This window comes from Neopelma chrysocephalum, unplaced genomic scaffold, assembly GCF_003984885.1.
Source record: "Neopelma chrysocephalum unplaced genomic scaffold, ASM398488v2 Primary Assembly neopelma1_42, whole genome shotgun sequence".
In the NCBI taxonomy this organism is placed as follows: Eukaryota; Metazoa; Chordata; class Aves; order Passeriformes; family Pipridae; genus Neopelma; species Neopelma chrysocephalum.
The window spans coordinates 1936049-1948413 of record NW_020897700.1 but is presented as its reverse complement, the minus strand read 5'-3'; the positions used below and the strand labels follow the sequence as shown (position 1 = coordinate 1948413).

General features: G+C 44.4%; 1 protein-coding gene across 1 annotated transcript in view; it reads left to right on the top strand.

Annotated features, from left to right (window-relative positions):
* The first annotated feature begins 1000 nt into the window (after nucleotides 1–1000).
* FRYL (FRY like transcription coactivator) overlaps nucleotides 1001–12365 on the top strand; it is a 163882-nt gene continuing 152517 nt past the window's right edge. Inside the window, exon 1 of the mRNA XM_027676348.1 lies at nucleotides 1001–1185. The gene's annotated coding sequence lies outside the window, so the exon portion shown is untranslated. The remainder of the gene's footprint in view (nucleotides 1186–12365) is intronic.

Genomic DNA, 12365 nt, shown 5'->3' with positions numbered 1-12365 from the left:
CCAGTGCCAGCTGAATTTTCTGAGGGTGATGTTGTGAATTATCTTATTACTTTGCCTTGCTGCCAGCGTCACTTGCATTGCGATAAACCTTGCAGCTTGGCGCCTGGGGGAAATGCGTGTAATCAAAGTGAAGTTCCAATGGCCAGAGCAGCCCAAGTGTTTTATGTGCTGTTCAGGGGCAGCGACAGCTTTCCCTTCCCTGCCCCGCAGGCTTCCCGGGAGCCAGGCTGCTCCTGCGGGGGAGCCTGGCGGCTCGCATTGGTAGAACAACGCGAATAATTCCTGGCAAAAAGGCGGTATCTGAGCATTTGTGGAGCTGGCCGAGACACAAGTATTTGCCCTTTTTCGCTTGGGGGAAGGGCGGATTTTCCGACCGCTTCCTACGGGAGAAAGGAGCGCCCTGACGGCACGGGCACGGCGCGGCGGGACCCCTGCGGGGCCTCATCGCCTCAGTAGCCAGGAAAGTTCCTTGATGTTCCCCAGCCACGCTGCTGCTGCTGCTGCGTGCCCGGAAGGCGGTTTTATTCCCGGCTACCTTGATGATACCGGCCTTCTTAACGGCAGCGGTCGGTCCTGCTCTCGCCGGGGGCGCAGAGGCTTCTTTGGGCCGCGCTCCTGCCAGGCAAGCCGGGCGGCACGCAGCGAGGGGCCGGGGCGCTGCCCGGGAAGAGCGAGGTCGCGGTGCCGGAGCCGGCGGGGCGACCCGGGGGGGGCGGTGCCCCGGGGCGCTCCCGGAGGGCGGGACCGGCCGCTGCCTCGGCCTATGGCGGCTACGGGAAGCGGGCGAGCGCGGCCAATCGGAGTCTCGGCTCGCCCCTCACGGGCTGGCGATTGGCCGGGACGCAGGGTGGGGGCGGTGCCGGGGGCGGGCCGGGCTCTCGGGAGCCAACGGGGCGGGTGCGCGGGGGCGGTGCCGCGTGAGTGCCGCGCGCCTGCCCCAGTGAGCGCGAGCTCAGGCGGGGCGGCGCGTGCCAATGGGGCGGCGGGGGGGGCGGGAGCGCCGCGCCGGGACGTCGAGGAGCCGTAGGGGAGCGGCGGCGGAGGGATAAAGCCGGCGGGGGATGCCGGCGGTGCGAGTCGCTCACCGGCTCCCAGCAGGGTCGCTCTGAAGGCGGGGGGGAGACGCAGCCGCGCTGGGGAGGAGGGGTGGCGCCCGGGCTGCGGCAGCTTCCACCGGCGGGAGAGGTGAGGCGGCAGACCCGGGACCCGGTCGTGGCTGATCGGGGGAAGGAGGGGGGTGCTCTGCCCGGACGGGGACGGAGCCCGCGGGTTGTCCTGTGCGGCTTCAGGCGCTGGCTCGGTCCCGGCCCGCGCCGCTTTGTTTACGGCGGGGACGGGAGGGAGGGAGGGGAAGGAAGGGAGGGCAGCGTGTGGCCGGGCGGCCCTGCCCGCCGCCACCGCGGAGGGACGCGCAGGACGGAGGGGAGGAGGGGCCGGCGGTGCTGCGTGCGGTCGGCACCTGGCGGCCGCCCCCCCCGCTGGGCTCCGGCCCTGTTGCCCCGGGGACACGAAGGCTCCCCCAGCCCCTCCGCGGCCCGCGCCCCGTCTTCTCCCGCCCTCTTCCGCCTCTTTCTCCCTGGCTGCGGCCCCGCCCGTGTGTGCCCAGCCTTCTCAGCCGGCGGCCCCCGGAGCTCTCGGGATGGGCGCGGCGCTCGCACGGCCCCGCGGGCCGAGCGGAAAGCGGCGGCCGCCGCCGGGATCGTCCCGCCCCGCCCCTCGTCCGCACCCGCCCGCCCGGCCCCGGCCGCCCCCCGCGGCAGCGGGGACGCGCAGCCGCCGGGGCAGCCACCGCCGCGGGGGATGGCAGCGCTGGGAACGGGCCAGGCCGGCCGGGAATGGCGGGACGGAGCGGGGAGGGTGGCACGGAGCCGGGCTTTGTTCCCGGCCCCGCCCCGCCGGCGGGTGCCGGGGGGCTCCGGCGGAGAAACGTGTGCCCCGGCTCCGGGTGGGAAGGGCGGTGCGGGCGGACAGCGACGCCCCCGGCCGCCTCTCCCGCCCGCCGCGCAGCTGTCCCGCTCCCTCGCCTTTGGGTGAAACTTGGGATTTCGGAGCGGCAAAGTAGGAGACGTGTATGTGCGCCCTGCGCTTGGTGTGTAGTGCCTCGCTGAAGGAGTCGCTCTGAGGTGCTGTTAGGACGAAGGTTGGCTTTTACAATTTTTGAAGCGTCACATGGACGTACTAACGTGGCTATAACTATTAGAGGGGCTTAATTAGTTTTCCCCTCTCCGCTTCCATGTGTATGTTTCTAGTATTTTGGTAATGTGATAGTTTTTGTTGCTCAGTGAGCAACTGGGCTGGCAATCAGGGTAGCTCCAGGTCAAACATCCTAAGGAATCAGATGGAAAATATAAAAAAAAAACCCCAAAACTCAACAAAACCCCAAATATTTTGGTGGCCACTCGTACCGAGTGAGTTACAAAAGGAGTTTACTGATACAGTTTTAAGGAATAGTAAGAAAATCTGGAGATGAGGTAGCAAGAATGTAACCTAGACTTCCTTCAGAACTACAAATCTAAAATCAACGTTAGGAAAGAAATATACTAAACCAGAAAGCAAGTTCTTCTTTAGTCCTTTGTGCACTGCCTATCTCCCAGGCGCAGTCTTCTTGGAGTGAGAAAGACTTGGATGGTTAGCCACTTTCCTGTAAATGCAGACTTGAAAGAGCAAGGTGTTTATATGTTACTGAGGCATTAGGTGAAGAGCCCACTTCTTGGCAGGAACAAGAGATATGAAGCATATAGATTACTGTGATAAAGAAGGTGATTTGGTGATTGAGCGTTGGGTAAAGAGAGAAATTATCTGTAGTTTCTTAAGTATTTTCTCAATGTGTTGTTTCCTCAGTAGGGTGTTTTAGTCGCTTTGCTTCTGTGTTGTTACTGTCATGCTGAGGATATGTGCTGAATACTTCAAAATCTCTGTGGAAGATTGTTGACCAAGTGCTGCGAAACCACACACTGATTCTTATCTTGTGACACTACTGAAGGAAGGAAACAAACCCCTCGGTAAAAATTGTGCTGCAGGTTTAGTAAGTCACATATTTAAAGATGAGAACGATGCTCTCTGTGTTAAAAACTTCCTTTATCTGTGGTTTGTAGAAGTCCTTAGCGGTACTTGATGGTGGTTGTCAGTAGACAACTGGCTTCCCTGGGCAAACTGCTGCTGTGAATGGCTCCTTATTTATATTCCGAAATTGATTTGGTTAAAGCCTGTGCTGACTTCTCTGAAAGTGGTTTCCTTGGAGCAGAGCAGCGGTGTGTTGCTTTGGGATGTTGTACAAAACTGTTGCTGAACTTCATTTCAAAAGAAAAGTTGTTTAATTCTTCTGTGGTGTTAGTTAAGGTAAAGTTGGAATATTAAACTAATTCTGTTTCGCTGGTCTAAGTGAACCAAAACTTGATGATAGCTGGTTCTCATGTAATAGCATGGTTCCTTTGAGGAGGGAAGTTGGAGTGTTGCAGAGCTCAAGAGTGGTCCTCACATGTTCATTTCACTGTGGATGTTTGTCTTTCTAATTTGGGGGGATAAAATTAATTGGTATGCTGAAAGTTTTTGCTAACACAATTGAGAACATGCTGTCTGTATTTACTTTTTCTAAGAACTTAAGAAGATTATAATTCCCTCCAGTGGATATGCATCAAGGAAAACCACTTGGAAAAGAACGCATTCTGCATCAAGCAGGAGTTGCCTATTTTATATCTAGCTTTGTATTTCAGGGGGCTTTGTCTTGATCATCTTGCCTAGTGATGACCCCTTCATTATTGTGTAAGGGACCAAAAGATAGTTTTACTTTTTTCTGTCCGAGTTCCTTAAGAGGCATATAGACAAAATTTCCACTTCAGTGGACTTCCATAATACAGAACATGGGTGTCTAATATGCTCCCTCTATCTTAGAGTGCCATGAGCTTTTAGCAGTTTTTGTCTATATTTAAGCTTTAGGTTAACAGAAACTATAGGTGTCATGTGCAAATAATGTCAGAGGAAGGGTTACGTGAGTTACTGTGACAAAAATGAGGATAATAGTTCAGGGTTTGTGACCTGTATCTGTAGTCACTGGCCTGCCTTACCAGTAGGAAATTCAATGTAGCTTATCCGTCAGAGGGAGAGTAGCTGGCCTAGCACACAGCCTGGCTGTTGTTTACTGCTTTGTACTGCTTCTGCATGCTCACACCCAAACAACTTTGAACCTTTACAACTTCAGTATCTATAATAATCCTCCCAGGAACAACAGTGGACTGGAGAAGTGTTGCAATGTTAGGAGGTTTTAGGATTCAGTGTTAGTCTTGTCTGGTCTTGCTTTAAAACCCGGTAAACTTAAGTAATAGACAGCCAGACTGACTCAGTTAGGGTTGCTTCTGCCTTTTGTATTGACTAAAAAAGCAGTTCTTTCTAGTATTTAGCTTGCTTATCTTCAGTGTTTGACAGTGAAGTGTCTAAGTATGTATGTACTGCGATATAGCTCTGTGTCTTCTAAGACATGTGTTGTCCTTCCTTCCTTCCTTCCTCCCCTCCCCCAAATCTATTATAATCCCTAATTCTCTCTGACATGAACACCTCCCAAGGAAGAATGACAAAATACAGTCTCAGATAGCAAGTGTCCAATACTGTCACTGGAAGGCATCAGAAAGGAAAAAATCCTCTCGAGCTAGTTGAACAACAGTGTTTGCTCTTGACATGGCTTCAGTTTTGAGGGATTTTTGTGTTTATCCTTAGTTCTTCCTAGTGACTTATGTTTGCATGCAAAAACAGAAGAGGAACAAATATTAAAAACAAATCCAAACCAAACTTCTAAAGTTGAGTTTGAGGTTCTCTGAAATGTCTAAATATTTGGTCTGATACAATGGCCTAGTGCCCAGAAGCTTTTGCTGTAAGCTTTGGGGTTTTCGTGGTTTGTTCTTTACATGGGTATTCTGTGGGTATTTTTACCCTTGTCACCAGCTCTAACGTGAATTGTTTCTTGTGTTTAGTGACAATAGTCAAAGCTGAGCTGTGTGGAGTTTGCACAGACCTTGGCACAGGAGGACCTTTCTTTTGCTGTTCCAGCTGCTGCTTTGGCAGGTGGTCCATACAGGTGTTAGAGAACTTTACGTTTCAAGAGCTGGGGCTGGGTTAACCTGAAATAGCTGACTTTTCATCAGAGTCTGTAGCAATAGGCTTGGGACTACTGACATGCCACTTGAGTGGTGCAGCTGGTCAGTTTGGAGTTAGTGTGGTGACCTATTTTCTTCTTTTGCCCTCTTTTTCAGAAAATAGGAGAAGACTCCTGGGTTGGACCTTTTTCTCCCCTCTTTTTAAAATTTTTTTAATTGAAGTTACATGAGATGGTGATGGTAATAAAACCAGCTTTGTGTGTTTTGTCAGTTAGGTGTTGGAAGAGTACTTCAAAGTTAAGTAAGTGATACTTTCGGGAGTATTTGTAATTTGCCGGTTGTATGTTAAAGCAGTTTATGTCAGTGGCAGTTGCCAACATTACTTTTTATTTTAGGTAGCAATTCTTTTTAATGTTTTTTTTTTCCCCTTATCTTCAGTGTGTTTCTAGAGAGTAGTAGTATAATTTTGCTAAACCAGCTAAACCAGACTCTTTCTTGCTTGGGTGAGATATTTCCTGTTCACCTGATCATCCTAAAATCTCATCGTTGCCTTCTTTCATATATGAAATATGCATGCTTTTTAGCATGCATTGACCAGATTTGCATGAAGTATTCCAGAGACAGTTACAGTGGGATTTTATAAAGGTCTTTTAATACTCTGGTAGATATATATTGCTGGTAAACCTTAGGATACTGCTTTCTTTCCTTAGTCCTCTCAAGGTTTCTCTGCTTTGTGTATTCATAAACTGCAATTTATAACAAAAAACATGGCTGCTCAAGTATGTTACATTAAGTGGGAAGAGACCCTATAGGTTAAATGCAGCATTAGGAAATATCACTGTTTCCCACAGTCCTTGGGCCTACTGTAGTTCAGGTCACAGTAAATGATGTTAATCATACTTGTGCAAAAAATATTCAAGGAGCTCAAAGATACCTCAGGAGTGTGTGAATAAGCAAGGAAGAAGAGCAGAAAGAAAACCCATGTTTGCTAAAAAGATCCCTGTGAGATTATGGGTAAGACCTGCCTTGCAACATGCAACCCCATTTGTTTAGCCTTTCACAGAAAACTTAATGCTGTTGATCTTTCACTGCTTTTTTTGTAGTAGTTTCAAAGGCAACAATTGTGTAGGTTTTGCCAGCCCTATGCAGTTAAGTTTGTTTGTTTGGAGTAACTGAATATAATGTTGGATATGTTTATAAAATAAGAACTGAGGAGAGTGGTGAAAACTAAAAATACAGATAGTTTTGTTGTACTTGATCCAGAAGATAAGGCTCTAGTAATTCAGTATGGGAGACTGTTAAAAGAGAATAAAAGAAGTGTAATGAATTCCAAAAAGTGAAGGAATATTTGTACCATAAGCCTTGAAAGTGTTATGATAAAACAAGGTCTCAGGAATTCACATTTGAAGCTGATATTGCAAAGATTGACTCTGTTGTCCAGTTTTGCAAAATGACGAAGCATCTTCTTTTGTAAATGCCGTGTCCTTAATCCTTAAGGGGACTTGGAGTTAACAGTAGACCTGGACAAAGGCTGATTCTCTGCAGAGGTGTTAGCATGGAAGATAGATTGCAGTGTTCTAGTAATTTTTGTCTGTCTTGCATGAGGATAGTCCTTATCAACACCACTTCTGTTCTTGTGCTAAATCAGAAAGAACTGTTAGGGTTGTGCCTGCGGCAGCTGAACATTTTGACATTGACAGAATTTTCATGATCTAAATTGAACTAATCTAATCTACCCCTAATGCTGATTATGTTAATAAAAAAATTGCTGTAGGCAAAAGTGCTAAGATTTCTACCTCTGTAGGTATCATCCAAAAAATTATGTCCAAAAAGCTGAATAATCACTGCCTTGTGCACTGTGACTGGCCAGTTTATTCCCTGGGATATGGTGATGAGTAGTTGCTGGTCCTGTGATGGCAGTGACTCAGGGAGCTCCTGAGGATACCCCACATCAGTTTATAAAGAGTAGGGAGTTGGGAATGAGTGCACTTATTCTTGGGAGGAGTAGCAGTTTGTGTAGGGCTCTGACACCTTCACTTGGATATGGCAAGCCTGTTTCTCTGTTTCTTGATGCAGAGGTTACGAAGATCCTGCCCAATTCCCTCAGTTCCTTCAGTTTAGACCTCACCTCTGCCTCCCCATTTGAAACTACTTGGTGGTACATATTGCATATAAAATTGGGAGATGAGAGGTATTTATTCAGATGGAGTTGATATGTGTGTGTATATTTATATATATTTACATTTACCTACTTGCAAAATTGATAAGTGAATAGCTGGTGAGCAGTGGTAGATAGCAAGCATGGGAACAGAAAGTTAGGTAGATAGAAGCACAGAATAAATAGAACAAGCTTTTGGGGCAGGAATCTGAGAGTTTTAACCTACGTGTTTCTTCAACACTTTTGTATACTTTTGGGCATTTGCTGTATTAGGGAAAAGTGAACCTTATTTAAAAGCATTTAAGAACACTTGTTCTTAAATGTCATGATCAGGCTTTGATATTATAGTCTGTTATTCAAAATCTGTAAACAATCAGTTAGGCACAGATTATACTTGTATTTTTGTGGAAGTGAGATAAATTGTGTGCAACTAATTCAATCCAATTTGAAGCCCAACCTTCTGTCTGCTGGGAGGATATCTAAAGAAGGTACTGCATAGTGAGTTCCACATTATGCTGTAGCGCAAGTGTTTGTTCTCTTGTCTTGTGTTTTTAAATTAAGAATAAATACTTGTTTTCAAGTATTTCCTAGTCTCCATAATTTTAAAGTAGCTTTTATTGCGTGCTCCCTTCTAACCTTATCTAGTATATAAAACTCTTACATATAACTATATAGTTTAAAGGCATAAGATCTGTGTGACTCCAGTTAAATGATGCAGGTGTTCCAAGTTTAAGAATTGGCATATGTTAGGGACACAAGTAATTTTGAATTTAGCAGATGGCTGTTTGAAAACTACTATGCAATTGTTATGGAAGAGTAGAATGCATAGGAGAGAGAAAACACTAAGGCTTTCATAATGTTTTGTGTCTAGAAACAAGAATAATATTTCAACTACTTTTCTGTTTATCTTATTGTTATGCTGGAGAATGCACTGGCCTCATCTGAACTTCTGTTAAAGTAAAGCAGCAAGTTCATATCTCAGCCTGTGTAAATACAGATGCTATGAACTCTTCAGGCTAAATGCTTTTTAAGAAAAAAGAATGGGTAGAGATGGTCTGTAAGTACAACAAAGTCTGTCCACATTCTGATTGTTGTATTTAAAAAGCAATTGGCATTACTGTCTTTTATATAGCATTTGTATTCTATTTCCAGAGGCCAGAGATTATTGCACTAGATTGGGATATATCAATTTAAAAATGTTTTTCTTGAACTGCTCGAGTAGGTAAGAAATCTGCTAACTGATGTTATACTTGCTATATTTTACATTATCAATGTTATACTTCATTGTTGTCTGGTCAGCATGTTTGAAGAACTACTAGTGTTTTATATATGGGACCAGAGTTTAACCTCTGTTGAAGATGCTTTGAGGGGAGGAAGTGGGGAAAACAGCTTCCTGCTTTATTCAAGGGAGTAAAGTGGTGTGGCTTTTTGGGGGGGTTGGGGGAGAGGGGAGGTAGTATTTATTTATTTAATCCATGTAGATTGTGGTACTGAATGTGCATAAAGTTCATGTTGGTTCCTCCTAATGTTATATAATAGCTAAGAAGAATTTTGCCACATTTTTCTTTTTCTTTGTACAGACACAGTAACAGAACTCTCAGTGTTTTATAGTTTTTGGCACTTTTTAAGAAAGAGAATGTATTTTGAGCTTTAACAGTCTGTTGGGGAGGAAAAGTTGTACATGAGCTGTTGATTATTTTTCATTCAGTAGTTTCAAGTGCTTGAACCCTGCTAGATGCTGATCTCCAAAAGCTGATGGAATAACAAAGGATGTTTGGTTTTGGTTTGAGATACTTTCAAAAATAGTAAATTGCCAAAAGCAGTTTGAAGGTGTGATATAAGGTCCTGTTCTTTGGATTTAATTTATTTGGTTTCACGCTTATAGGTTGATTTTTAGTTTAGCTGTGCTTGCAATTTGATTTGTAAAAGGGGAAAAAATGAATTTAAGTTTCTAAAGCTATTTGGCATTTTTTGCATTTTCTCAGTTTTTGCTATAGTGGTGGTGGTGGTGCAGAGGTCAGAGTTTGGGGCTTCTTGCCTACCCTGCTCACTCATGGAAGTTCTCACTCTTTTGTTGCTGAAATTTTTTTAAGGTAGATGTGGTGAACGATGCAGTTCAGATCAGTGCAAACTCCCTAGAAGCACTGTTGTGTTTTACTGTTGCAGGCAGCAGTGCATCGGGGGAAGGTGATGGTTGTTGCTCTTGATTAAGGTCTGCTGTTTTCCCTTCCTAGTGCATATGAAATAAGAAGGCACAGGTGTTGATAAGTGTCTAGGAGACATAAGATTAGGCAAGCTGAAGTCTTATTTTCATTTTTTCCCTTGGAAATACTTGTGTGCCAGCACAAATTTTTAAATACTACACAGGCTTAGTTTCAGCTGTTTTCCTGGTAGAAGCAACATCCCTTTCAGGTAGCTTGAACATCTGGATTGCTTACAACCTCTGATGCTAACAGGAGAGAGCTGTCATTTCTTGGTTGTCTGCAGATTACTTGCAGATTGGACACTCCTATTTTGCAGTTTCTTGAAAAGCAGCACAGAAATACTTTTTCTCAGATTAGTAGTCCCAATTTATAGTTGGTGTAATACAAAATAGCTAGGGTCAATTTTTGAGGGGCTCAGTATAATTGGTTCTGTACTACAGCTGAGGAAACATTCCTCTAAATCAACAGTCAGAAAATAGCAGAGGTAAAGGAGTGATCAGAGGGCATTAGCATTGAGGAAGAGTGTAATTGCACCACTGGTTTCTGAAGGCAGTGGGTTCCTTGTCCTGTGGCACTAGTAAAGGCGATTTTTCTCAGGAGACTAATTTGAGAAACTGAAAAGGTCTTAGGCCTAGATGGAAATACCCACTCTGCTCTGGTAAAAACACAGTTGGAATTTTGAGTATGTTTCTAGTACTCTGAAATGAGATTCTAAAAGATAAAACCTTGTAGTAAAGATTTAAAGAACAGGCAGGTTTTGTGGCCCTGGTCCAATGTACATGGTTTGGGATTCACTTACTTTTCTTAGTCCCTCTTCATGCTAACTAAGGAAAAGAGAATTCAAATAACCCATTTTTAAGTTTGAGTTGTCTTGGTCAAATTACTATATGTTTGGTGCCAAGCCCTCCTCTGAAGTTTATCTAGCAAGTCCTTTTCCACTACAAATGGGAGTCTTTTCAATTGAACTTTGTTAGTTTGTAAATGGAGAGCTTTTTGTAATTCTTGGGAGGAGAAAATGTTGAACCAGTGAAACAAATGTAGTTCTCACATGCAGGTGGTTGGCTGTATTCCAAGGTTTTGGTATGACAGAGATATGCAGTTGTTTTTTCTTTTCCCATGAATCCTCTTAGGTGATCTGGATCTGCCTTGTGAGTGTTAACTCATTTCCATATCAGTTATGTAAAAACTGAACCCACATCAATTTAATGCTCATGATCTATGCATCTTCCAGTTGCAGTATTTGTGTTTAATGAAGTTCTTCCTGCACAAGCCCTGCAAAGATGCTTTTTGCATTAGTGACCCTTGTGTCTCTCCTGTTTACGAGTTTTGTGGTTCCCCGTATTTAATTGATCAGCAGCCACCCAGCCTCACTAGTTGTGTGGATAGTGGAGTGGAAAAGGCTGTGTTTCAGTAACAAGATGGTTGGTGAAATTGGGAGAATAGTGCATGACTACGGTGTTCTTGACAGCATTTAGTAACGCTCAGTTCCTCATGTACCATATTTAGTTTGTGGCGTTGATTATTGTTATATTATTAATATACTTAATACTGTTACTGAAGCAAAAGAACCAAATCGTTACTAAAAATCTTCTGTTGAGACACAGTGTACCAAGCTTCAGTAAGGAAAGGGGGCAAATTTGGGTATCAGCAACCTGGAAAGCTTCATTCCCCATTTTATTCTTATGAAATCCAGTTTTGTGAGGTAGGTAGCATGGAAACACCACTTCTAGCAGTTGGCTAAGACTATTAGGATTTTTCTTTCTTTTGAAGTATCATCTTATTAAGTCTTTTGGGTCAATAATTATGAAAAAGGCCCTAATTTAGTGTGTTGTGCATATCTTAAATGCAGGTGCTTGCACTTTGATTTCCTGCAGCGTTAGTTTTAATCCCCATCCCTGAAGTTTTTGGAAGTGATCTGCTGTACCACCTCTCCTACGCTTACCAATGGCATAAAATGTGCTGAACTGGAGCATCTAATTGCTGCTCAAAAAGTAAAGTTCAGTCTTGCATAGTAGGCAGCATTATAGCAGCTACTCTGTGAATATAATACATCAACTTGAATGTAATTGAGATAAAAATGCTCTTTTAAACACCCCCCCCCAAAAAGTTTATGTAGTAAAAGGTACATATGCTGTTACTTGATCAGGTTTGAGGTTGTTTGGATTTTTAGTTGTGTTTTCCAGTTCAGGATGTTAGAGGAGTTCTGATTATTTTTTTTTTTCAGGTATGAAAACTTAGATATAGCAACAGTGTTTTTTGAACTATTTTTTGAACCTTATGATAGCAGACCTCTTTTACTTCTAACTTTATGTATTTTTTTCGTGTTCTGCCTCTCAAATTTTCATAAGTCTTTCATAGGGGGGAACCCCGAACACCAAACCTCCACCTGTGTGATACCTTTGACTTCAAACCTGATAAAGTATAGTTACATTTTAACTTCTTGTCAACTGCAGCTAGGAAATGAAGCCTAGTGAACCAGCAAAACGCTGTAATTTACTGTAAGCTTCACTTGCGTCCGTTGGAGACTTTTGACCTTATTGCTGCCTTTACTGATACCTTACTTTTCCAGTAGTCAGAGCTAATCTGATCAGATTGATTCAGTGGGATATCTCAGGTTGTATTCAAATACAACTCTAGTTGTACTTGAAGTTCCGGACAGCAGCTGCATTTTAAAATTCATTATTGCTCATTATTTATCACCAAAACTCCTGAGTACCTCAAGTGGGTTTTCATGGGTGTCCCACCCTCTGGGGTCTTTCTGAACACCCTGCCAGCTGAAGTGACAGAATCTCCCTGAAGCTTGGACAGCCAAGTCGGTTTTCAGCTTAACTTTGTCCTCCATTAAGCAGCTGGGCTATTGGGTGTTGTGTTGGGATGGGAAGGGGGAGATTCAGTCTGGTGGGGTGAAGAAGGAAG